An 11,552-nucleotide genomic window follows, 5' to 3' on the forward strand; every position below is an offset into this window, starting at 1 on the left:
TTCTGCTGTGAGTCTAGATTATCGAATACGACGAAAAACTGATAGGGAATTGTAACGTTCAGGGCCACCTAATGACGATGGATCACTCAAATTGCGTCCCGATTCAATACATCGTCCTCCAGCAGACTTGTCTCCATGGGTCTATTGCTGCCTCGGGCACCTTATGGCCGTTCTGCTGTGACTCAAAGATTATCGAATCGGACGAAGAACTGATAGTGAATTGTAACGTTCAGGGCCACCTAATGACGATGATTCACTCCAATTGCGTCCCGATTCAATACATCGTCCTCCAGCTGACTTGTCTCCATGGGTCTATTGCTGCCTCGGGCACCTTATGGCCGTTCTGCTGTGACTCAAAGATTTTCGAATCTGACGAAAAACTGATAGTGAATTGTAACATTCAGGGCCACCTAATGACGATGGATCACTCAAATTGCGTCCCGATTCAATACATCGTCATCCAGCCGACTTGTCTCCATGGGTCTATTGCTGCCTCGGGCACCTTATGGCCGTTCTGCTGTGAGTCAAAGATTTTTGAATCGGACGAAAAACTGATAGTGAATTGTAACGTTCAGGGCCACCTAATGACGATGGATCACTCAAATTGCGTCCCAATTGAATACATCGTCCTCCAGCAGGCTTGTCTCCATGGGTCTATTGCTGCCTCGGGCACCTTATGGCCGTTCTGCTGTGAGTCAAAGATTTTCGAATCGGACGAAAGACTGATTGTGAATTGTAACATTCAGGGCCACCTAATGAGGATGGACCACGCAAATTGCGTCCCGATTAAATACATCGTCCTGAAGCCGAATTGACTCCATGGGTCTATTGCTGCCTCGGGCACCTTATGGCCGTTCCGCTGTAAGTCTAGATTATCCAATGGGACGAAAAACTGATAGTGAATTGTAACGTTCAGGGCCACCTAATGACGTTGGATCACTCAAATCGCGTTCCGATTCAATACATCGTCCTCCAGCCGACTTGCCTCCATGCGTCTATTGCTGCCTCGGGCACCTTATGGCAGTTCTGCTGTGAGTCAAAGATTTTCGAATCGGTCGAAAAACTGATAGAGAATTGTAACTTTCAGGGCGACCTAATGACGATGGATCACTCAAATTGCGTCCCGATTCAATACATCGTCCTCCAGCCGACTTGTCTCCATGGGTCTATTGCTGCCTCGGGCACCTTATGGGCGTTCTGCCGTGAGTCATAGATTTTTGAATCGGACGAATAACTCATAGTGAATTGTAACGTTCAGGGCCTCCTAATGACGATGGAACACTCAAATTGCGTCCCGATTCAATACATCGTCCTCCAGCAGACTTGTCTCCATGGGTCTATTGCTGCCTCGGGCACCTTATGGCCGTTCTGCTGTGAGTCAAAGATTTTCAAATCGGACGAAAAACTGATAGTGAATTGTTACGTTCAGGGCCACCTAGTGACGATGGATCACTCAAATTGCGTCCCGATTCAATACATCGTCTTCCAGCCGACTTGTCTCCATGGGTCTACTGCTGCCTCGGGCACCTTATGGTCGTTCTCCCGTGAGTCTATAATATCGATTGGGACGAAAAACTGATAGTTAATTCTAACATTCAGGGCCTCCTAATGACGATGGAACACTCAAATTGCGTCGCGATTCAATACATCGTCATCCTGCAGACTTGTCTCCATGGGTCTATTGCTGCCTCGGGCACCTTATGGCCGTTCTGCTGTGACTCAAAGATTTTCGAATCTGACGAAAAACTGATAGTGAATTGTATCATTCAGGGCCACCTAATGACGATGGATCACTCAAATTGCGTCCCGATTCAATACATCGTCATCCAGCCGACTTGCCTCCATGGGTCTATTGCTGCCTCGGGCACCTTATGGCCGTTCTGCTGTGAGTCAAAGATTTTCGCATCGGACGAAAAACTGATAGTGAATTGTAACGTTCAGGACCACCTAATGACGATGGATCACTCAAATTGCGTCCCGATTCAAATCATCGTCCTCCAGCAGGCTTGTCTCCATGGGTCTATTGCTGCCTCGGGCACCTTATGGCCGTTCTGCTGTGAGTCAAAGATTTTCGAATCGGACGAAAAACTGATAGTGAATTGTAACATTCAGGGCCACCTAATGAGGATGGACCACGGAAATTGCTTCCCGATTCAATACATCGTCCTAAAGCCGACTTGACTCCATGGGTCTATTGCTGCCTCGGGCACCTTATGGCCGTTCTGCTTTAAGTCTAGATTATCCAATGGGACGAAAAACTGATAGTGAATTGTAACGTTCAGGGCCACCTAATGACGATGGATCATTCAAATTGCGTTCCGATTCAATACATCGTCCTCCAGCCGACTTGTCTCCATCCGTCTATTGCTGCCTCGGGCACCTTATGGCCGTTCTGCTGTGAGTCAAAGATTTTCGAATCGGTCGAAAAACTGATAGAGAATTGTAACTTTCAGGGCCACCTAATGACGATGGATCACTCAAATTGCGTCCCGATTCAATACATCGTCCTCCAGCCGACTTGTCTCCATGGGTCTACTGCTGCCTCGGGCACCTTATGGGCGTTCTGCCGTGAGTCATAGATTTTCGAATCGGACGAATAACTGATAGTGAATTGTAACGTTCAGGGCCTCCTAATGACGATGGAACACTCAAATTGCGTCCCGATTCAATACCTCGTGTTCCAGCAGACTAGTCTCCAAGGGTCTATTGCTGCCTCGGGCACATTATGGCCGTTCTGCTGTGAGTCAAAGATTTTCGAATCGGACGAAAAACTGATAGTGAATTGTTACGTTCAGGGCCACCTAATGACGATGGATCACTCAAATTGCGTCCCGATTCAATACATCGTCCTCCAGCCGACTTGTCCCCATGGGTCTAATGCTGCCTCGGGCACCTTATGGTCGTACTCCCGTGAGTCTAGATTATCGAATGGGACGAAAAACTGGTAGTTAATTCTAACATTCAGGGCCTCCTAATGACGATGGAGCACTCAAATTGCGTCCCGATTCAATACATCGTCATCCTGCAGACTTGTCTCCATTGGTCTATTGCTGCCTCGGGCACCTTACGGCCGTTCTGCTGTGAGTCTAGATTATCGAATGCGACGAAAAACTGATAGTGAATTGTAACGTTCAGGGCCACCTAATGACGATGGATCACTCAAATTGCGTCCCGATTTAATACATCGTCCTCCAGCAGACTTGTCGCCACGGGTCTATTGCTGCCTCGGGCACCTTATTCCCGTTCTGCTGTGAGTCAAAGATTTTCGAATCGGACGAAAAACTGATACTGAATTGTTACATTCAGGGACACCTAATGACGATGGATCACTCAAATTGCGTCCCGATACAATACATCGTCCTCCAGCCTACTTGACTCCATGGGTCCATTGTTGAGTCGGGCACCTTATGGCCGTTCTGCTGTGAGTCTAGATTATCGAATACGACGAAAAACTGATAGGGAATTGTAACGTTCAGGGCCACCTAATGACGATGGATCACTCAAATTGCGTCCCGATTCAATACATCGTCCTCCAGCAGACTTGTCTCCATGGGTCTATTGCTGCCTCGGGCACCTTATGGCCGTTCTGCTGTGACTCAAAGATTATCGAATCGGACGAAGAACTGATAGTGAATTGTAACGTTCAGGGCCACCTAATGACGATGATTCACTCCAATTGCGTCCCGATTCAATACATCGTCCTCCAGCTGACTTGTCTCCATGGGTCTATTGCTGCCTCGGGCACCTTATGGCCGTTCTGCTGTGACTCAAAGATTTTCGAATCTGACGAAAAACTGATAGTGAATTGTAACATTCAGGGCCACCTAATGACGATGGATCACTCAAATTGCGTCCCGATTCAATACATCGTCATCCAGCCGACTTGTCTCCATGGGTCTATTGCTGCCTCGGGCACCTTATGGCCGTTCTGCTGTGAGTCAAAGATTTTTGAATCGGACGAAAAACTGATAGTGAATTGTAACGTTCAGGGCCACCTAATGACGATGGATCACTCAAATTGCGTCCCAATTGAATACATCGTCCTCCAGCAGGCTTGTCTCCATGGGTCTATTGCTGCCTCGGGCACCTTATGGCCGTTCTGCTGTGAGTCAAAGATTTTCGAATCGGACGAAAGACTGATTGTGAATTGTAACATTCAGGGCCACCTAATGAGGATGGACCACGCAAATTGCGTCCCGATTAAATACATCGTCCTGAAGCCGAATTGACTCCATGGGTCTATTGCTGCCTCGGGCACCTTATGGCCGTTCCGCTGTAAGTCTAGATTATCCAATGGGACGAAAAACTGATAGTGAATTGTAACGTTCAGGGCCACCTAATGACGTTGGATCACTCAAATCGCGTTCCGATTCAATACATCGTCCTCCAGCCGACATGCCTCCATGCGTCTATTGCTGCCTCGGGCACCTTATGGCAGTTCTGCTGTGAGTCAAAGATTTTCGAATCGGTCGAAAAACTGATAGAGAATTGTAACTTTCAGGGCGACCTAATGACGATGGATCACTCAAATTGCGTCCCGATTCAATACATCGTCCTCCAGCCGACTTGTCTCCATGGGTCTATTGCTGCCTCGGGCACCTTATGGGCGTTCTGCCGTGAGTCATAGATTTTTGAATCGGACGAATAACTCATAGTGAATTGTAACGTTCAGGGCCTCCTAATGACGATGGAACACTCAAATTGCGTCCCGATTCAATACATCGTCCTCCAGCAAACTTGTCTCCATGGGTCTATTGCTGCCTCGGGCACCTTATGGCCGTTCTGCTGTGAGTCAAAGATTTTCAAATCGGACGAAAAACTGATAGTGAATTGTTACGTTCAGGGCCACCTAGTGACGATGGATCACTCAAATTGCGTCCCGATTCAATACATCGTCTTCCAGCCGACTTGTCTCCATGGGTCTACTGCTGCCTCGGGCACCTTATGGTCGTTCTCCCGTGAGTCTAGAATATCGATTGGGACGAAAAACTGATAGTTAATTCTAACATTCAGGGCCTCCTAATGACGATGGAACACTCAAATTGCGTCGCGATTCAATACATCGTCATCCTGCAGACTTTTCTCCATGGGTCTATTGCTGCCTCGGGCACCTTATGGCCGTTCTGCTGTGACTCAAAGATTTTCGAATCTGACGAAAAACTGATAGTGAATTGTATCATTCAGGGCCACCTAATGACGATGGATCACTCAAATTGCGTCCCGATTCAATACATCGTCATCCAGCCGACTTGCCTCCATGGGTCTATTGCTGCCTCGGGCACCTTATGGCCGTTCTGCTGTGAGTCAAAGATTTTCGCATCGGACGAAAAACTGATAGTGAATTGTAACGTTCAGGGCCACCTAATGACGATGGATCACTCAAATTGCGTCCCGATTCAATACATCGTCCTCCAGCAGGCTTGTCTCCATGGGTCTATTGCTGCCTCGGGCACCTTATGGCCGTTCTGCTGTGAGTCAAAGATTTTCGAATCGGACGAAAAACTGATAGTGAATTGTAACATTCAGGGCCACCTAATGAGGATGGACCACGGAAATTGCTTCCCGATTCAATACATCGTCCTAAAGCCGACTTGACTCCATGGGTCTATTGCTGCCTCGGGCACCTTATGGCCGTTCTGCTTTAAGTCTAGATTATCCAATGGGACGAAAAACTGATAGTGAATTGTAACGTTCAGGGCCACCTAATGACGATGGATCATTCAAATTGCGTTCCGATTCAATACATCGTCCTCCAGCCGACTTGTCTCCATCCGTCTATTGCTGCCTCGGGCACCTTATGGCCGTTCTGCTGTGAGTCAAAGATTTTCGAATCGGTCGAAAAACTGATAGAGAATTGTAACTTTCAGGGCCACCTAATGACGATGGATCACTCAAATTGCGTCCCGATTCAATACATCGTCCTCCAGCCGACTTGTCTCCATGGGTCTATTGCTGCCTCGGGCACCTTATGGGCGTTCTGCCGTGAGTCATAGATTTTCGAATCGGACGAATAACTGATAGTGAATTGTAACGTTCAGGGCCTCCTAATGACGATGGAACACTCAAATTGCGTCCCGATTCAATACCTCGTGTTCCAGCAGACTAGTCTCCATGGGTCTATTGCTGCCTCGGGCACATTATGGCCGTTCTGCTGTGAGTCAAAGATTTTCGAATCGGACGAAAAACTGATAGTGAATTGTTACGTTCAGGGCCACCTAATGACGATGGATCACTCAAATTGCGTCCCGATTCAATACATCGTCCTCCAGCCGACTTGTCCCCATGGGTCTAATGCTGCCTCGGGCACCTTATGGTCGTACTCCCGTGAGTCTAGATTATCGAATGGGACGAAAAACTGGTAGTTAATTCTAACATTCAGGGCCTCCTAATGACGATGGAACACGCCAATTGCGTCCCGATTCAATACATCGTCATCCTGCAGACTTGTCTCCATGGGTCTATTGCTGCCTCGGGCACCTTATGGCCGTTCTGCTGTGAGTCAAAGATTTTCGAATCGGACGAAAAACTGATAGTGAATTGTAACACTCAGGGCCACCTAATGACGATGGATCACTCAAATTGCGTCCCGAATCAATACATCGTTTTCCAGCCGACTTGACTCCATGGGTCTATTGCTGCCTCGCGCACCTTATGGCCGTTCTGCTGTGAGTCTAGATTATCGAATGCGACGAAGAACTGATAGTGAATTGTAACGTTCAGGGCCACCTAATGACGATCGATCACTCAAATTGCGTCCCGATTCAATACATCGTCCTCCAGCAGACTTGTCTCCATGGGTCTATTGCTGCCTCGGGCACCTTATGGCCGTTCTGCTGTGAGTCAAAGATTTTCAAATCGGACGAAAAACTGATACTGAATTTTAACGTTCATGGCCACCTAATGACGATGGATCACTCAAATTGCGTCCCGATTCAATACATCGTCCTCCAGCAGACTTGTCTCCATGGGTCTATTACTGCCTCGGGCACCTTATGGCCGTTTTGCTGTGACTCAAAGATTTTCGAATCTGACGAAAAACTGATAGTGAATTGTAACATTCAGGGCCACCTAATGACGATGGATCACTCAAATTGCGTCCCGATCCAATACATCGTCCTCCAGCCGACTTGTCTCCATGGGTCTATTGCTGCCTCGGGCACCTTATGGGCGTTCTGCTGTGAGTCAAAGATTTTCGAATCGGACGAAAAACTGATAGTGAATTGTAACGTTCAGGGCCTCCTAATGACGATGGAACACTCAAATTGCGTCGCGATTCAATACATCGTCATCCTGCAGACTTGTCTCCATGGGTCTATTGCTGCCTCGGACACCTTACGGCCGTTCTTTTGTGAGTCAAAGATTTTCGAATCGGACGAAAAACTGATAGTGAATTGTAACGTTCAGGGCCCCCTAATGACGATGGAACACTCAAATTGCGTCCCGGTGCAATACCTCGTGCTCCAGCAGACTAGTCTCCATGGGTCTATTGCTGCCTCGCGCACATTATGGCCGTTCTGCTGTGAGTCAAAGATTTTCGAATCGGACGAAAAACTGATAGTGAATTGTAACGTTCAGGGCAACCTAACGACGATGGATCACTCAAATTGCGTCCCGATTCAATACATCGTCCTCCAGCCGACTTGTCTCCATGGGTCTATTGCTGCCTCGGGCACCTTATGGTCGTTCTCCCGTGAGTCTAGATTATCGAATGGGACGAAAAATTGATAGTTAATTCTAACATTCAGGGCCTCCTAATGACGATGGAACATTCAAATTGCGTCGCGATTCAATACATTGTCATCCTGCAGACTTGTCTCCATGGGTCTATTTCTGCCTCGGGACCCATATGGCCGTTCTGCTGTGAGTCAAAGATTTTCGAATCGGACGAAAAACTGATAGTGAATTGTAACATTCAGGGACACCTAATGACGATGGATCACTCAAACTGCGTCCCGATTCAATACATCGTCCTCCAGCCGACTTGCCACCATGCGTCTATTGCTGCCTCGGGCACCTTATGGCCGTTCTGCTGTGAGTCAAAGATTTTCGAATCGGTCGAAAAACTGATAGTGAATTGTAACGTTCAGGGCCACCTAATGACGATGGATCACTCAAATTTCGTCCCGATTCAATACATCGTCCTCCAGCAGACTTGTCTCCATGGGTCTATTGCTGCCTCGGGCACCTTATGGCCGTTCTGCTGTGAGTCAAAGATTTTCGAATCGGACGAAAAACTGATAGAGAATTGTAACGTTCAGGGCCACCTAATGACGATGGATCACTCAAATTGCGTCCCGATTCAATACATCGTCATCCAGCAGACTTGTCTCCATGGGTCTATTGCTGCCTCGGGCACCTTATGGCCGTTCTGCTGTGAGTCAAAGATTTTCGAATCCGACGAAAAACTGATAGTGAATTGTAACGTTCAGGGCCACCTAATGACGATGGATCACTCAAATTGCGTCCCGATACAATACATCGTCCTCCAGCAGACTTGTCTCCATGGGTCTATTGCTGCCTCGGGCACCTTATGGCCGTTCTGCTGTGAGTCAAAGATTTTCGAATCGGACGAAAAACAGATAGTGAATTGTAACATTCATGGCCACCTAATGACGATGGATCACTCAAATTGCGTCCCGATTCAATACATCGTCCTCCAGCCGACTTGTCTCCATGGGTCTGTTGCTGCCTCGGGCACCTTACGGCCGTTCTGCTGTGGGTCAAAGATTTTCGAATCGGACGAAGATCTGATAGTGAATTGTAACGTTCAGGGCCACCTAATGACGATGGATCACTCAAATTGCGTCCCGATTCAATACATCGTCCTCCAGCAGACTTGTCTCCATGGGTCTATTGCTGCCTCGGGCACCTTATGGGCGTTCTGCTGTGAGTCAAAGATTTTCGAATCGGACGAAAAACTGATAGTGAATTGTAACGTTCAGGGCCTCCTAATGACGATGGAACACTCAAATTGCGTCCCGATTCAATACCTCGTGCTCCAGCAGACTAGTCTCCATGGGTCTATTGCTGCCTGGGGCACATTATGGCCGTTCTGCTGTGAGTCAAAGATTTTCGAATCGGACGAAAAACTGATAGTGAATTGTAACATTCAGGGACACCTAATGACGATGGATCACTCAAATTGCGTCCCGATTCAATACATCGTCCTCCAGCCTACTTGACTCAATGGGTCTATTGCTGAGTCGGGCACCTTATGGCCGATCTGTTGTGAGTCTAGATTATCGAATGCGAAGAAAAACTGATAGTGAATTGTAACTTTCAGGGCCACCTAATGACGATGGATCACTCAAATTTCGTCCCGATTCAATACATCGTCCTCCAGCAGACTTGTCTCCTTGGGTCTATTGCTGCCTCGGGCACCTTATGGCCGTTCTGCTGTGAGTCAAAGATTTTCGAATCGGACGAAAAACTGATAGTGAATTGTAACGTTCAGGGCCGCCTAATGACGATGGATCACTCAAATTGCGTCCCGATTCAATACATCGTCATCCAGCAGACTTGTCTCCATGGGTCTATTGCTGCCTCGGGCACCTTATGGCCGTTCTGCTGTGGGTCAAAGGTTTTCGAATCGGACGAAGATCTGATAGTGAATTGTAACGTTCAAGGCCACCTAATGACGATGGATCACTCAAATTGCGTCCCGATTCAATACATCGTCCTCCAGCCGACTTGTCTCCATGGGTCTATTGCTGCCTCGGGCACCTTATGGGCGTTCTGCTGTGAGTCAAAGATGTTCGAATCGGACGAAAAAGTGATAGTGAATTGTAACTTTCAGGGCCTCCTAATGACGATCGAACACTCAAATTGCGTCTCGATTCAATACCTCGTGCTCCAGCAGACTAGTCTCCATGGGTATATTGCTGCCTCGGGCACATTATGGCCGTTCTGCTGTGAGTCAAAGATTTTCGAATCGGACGAAAAACTGATAGTGAATTGTAACGTTCCGGGCCACCTATTGACGATGGATCACTCAAATTGCGTCCCGATTCAATACATCGTCCTCCAGCCGACTTGACTCAATGGGTCTATTGCTGCCTCGGGCACCTTATGGTCGTTCTACCGTGAGTCTAGATTATCGAATGGGACGAAAAATTGATAGTTAATTCTAACATTCAGGGCCTCCTAATGACGATGGAACATTCAAATTGCGTCCCGATTCAATACATCGTCATCCAGCCGACTTGTCTCCATGGGTCTATTGCTGCCTCGGGCACCTTATGGCCCTTCTGCTGTGAGTCAAAGATTTTCGAATCGGACGAAAAGCTGATAGTGAATTGTAACATTCAGGGACACCTAATGACGATGTATAACTCAAATTGCGTCCCGATTCAATACATCGTCCTCCAGCCTACTTGACTCCATGGGTCTATTGCTGAGTCGGGCACCTTATGGCCGATCTGCTGTGAGTCTAGATTATCGAATGCGACGAAAAACTGATAGTGAATTGTAACGTTCAGGGCCACCTAATGACGATGGATCACTCAAATTGCGTCCCGATGCAATACATCGTCCTCCAGCCGTCTTGTCTCCATGGGTCTATTGCTGCATCGGGCACCTTATGGCCGTTCTGCTGTGAGTCAAAGATTTTCGAATCGGACGAAAAACTGATAGTGAATAGTAACTTTCAGGGCCACCTAATGACGATGGATCACTCAAATTGCGTCCCGATTCAATACATCGTCCTCCAGCAGACTTGTCTCCATGGGTCTATTGCTGCCTCGGGCACCTTATGGCCGTTCTGCTGTGGGTCAAAGATTTTCGAATCGGACGAAGATCTGATAGTGAATTGTAACGTTCAGGGCCACCTAATGACGATGGATCACTCAAATTGCGTCCCGATTCAATACATCGTCCTCCAGCAGACTTGTCTCCATGGGTCTATTGCTGCCTCGGGCACCTTATGGGCGTTCTGCTGTGAGTCAAAGATTTTCGAATCGGACGAAAAACTGATAGTGAATTGTAACGTTCAGGGCCTCCTAATGACGATGGAACACTCAAATTGCGTCCCGATTCAATACCTCGTGCTCCAGCAGACTAGTTTCCATGGGTCTATTGCTGCCTCGGGCACATTATGGCCGTTCTGCTGTGAGTCAAAGATTTTCGAATCGGACGAAAAACTGATAGTGAATTGTAACGTTCAGGGCCACCTAATGATGGATCACTCAAATTGCGTCCCGATTCAATACATCGTCTCCCAGCAGACTTGTCTCCATGGGTCTATTGCTGCCTCGAGCACCGTATGGGCGTTCTGCTGTGAGTCAAACATTTTCGAATCGGACGGTAAACTGATAGTGAATTGTAACATTCAGGGCCACCTAATGACGATGGATCACTCAAATTACGTCCCGATTCAATACATCGTTCTCCAGCAGACTTGTCTCCATGGGTCTATTGCTGCCTCGGGCACCTTATAAACGTTCTGCTGTGGGTCAAAGATTTTCGAATCGCACGAAAAACAGATAGTGAATTGTAACGTTCAGGGCCACCTATTGACGATGGATCACTCAAATTGCGTCCCGATTCAATACATC

The sequence above is a fragment of the Schistocerca cancellata genome, chromosome 12 (assembly GCF_023864275.1).
Source record: "Schistocerca cancellata isolate TAMUIC-IGC-003103 chromosome 12, iqSchCanc2.1, whole genome shotgun sequence".
NCBI classification, from domain to species: domain Eukaryota; kingdom Metazoa; phylum Arthropoda; class Insecta; order Orthoptera; family Acrididae; genus Schistocerca; species Schistocerca cancellata.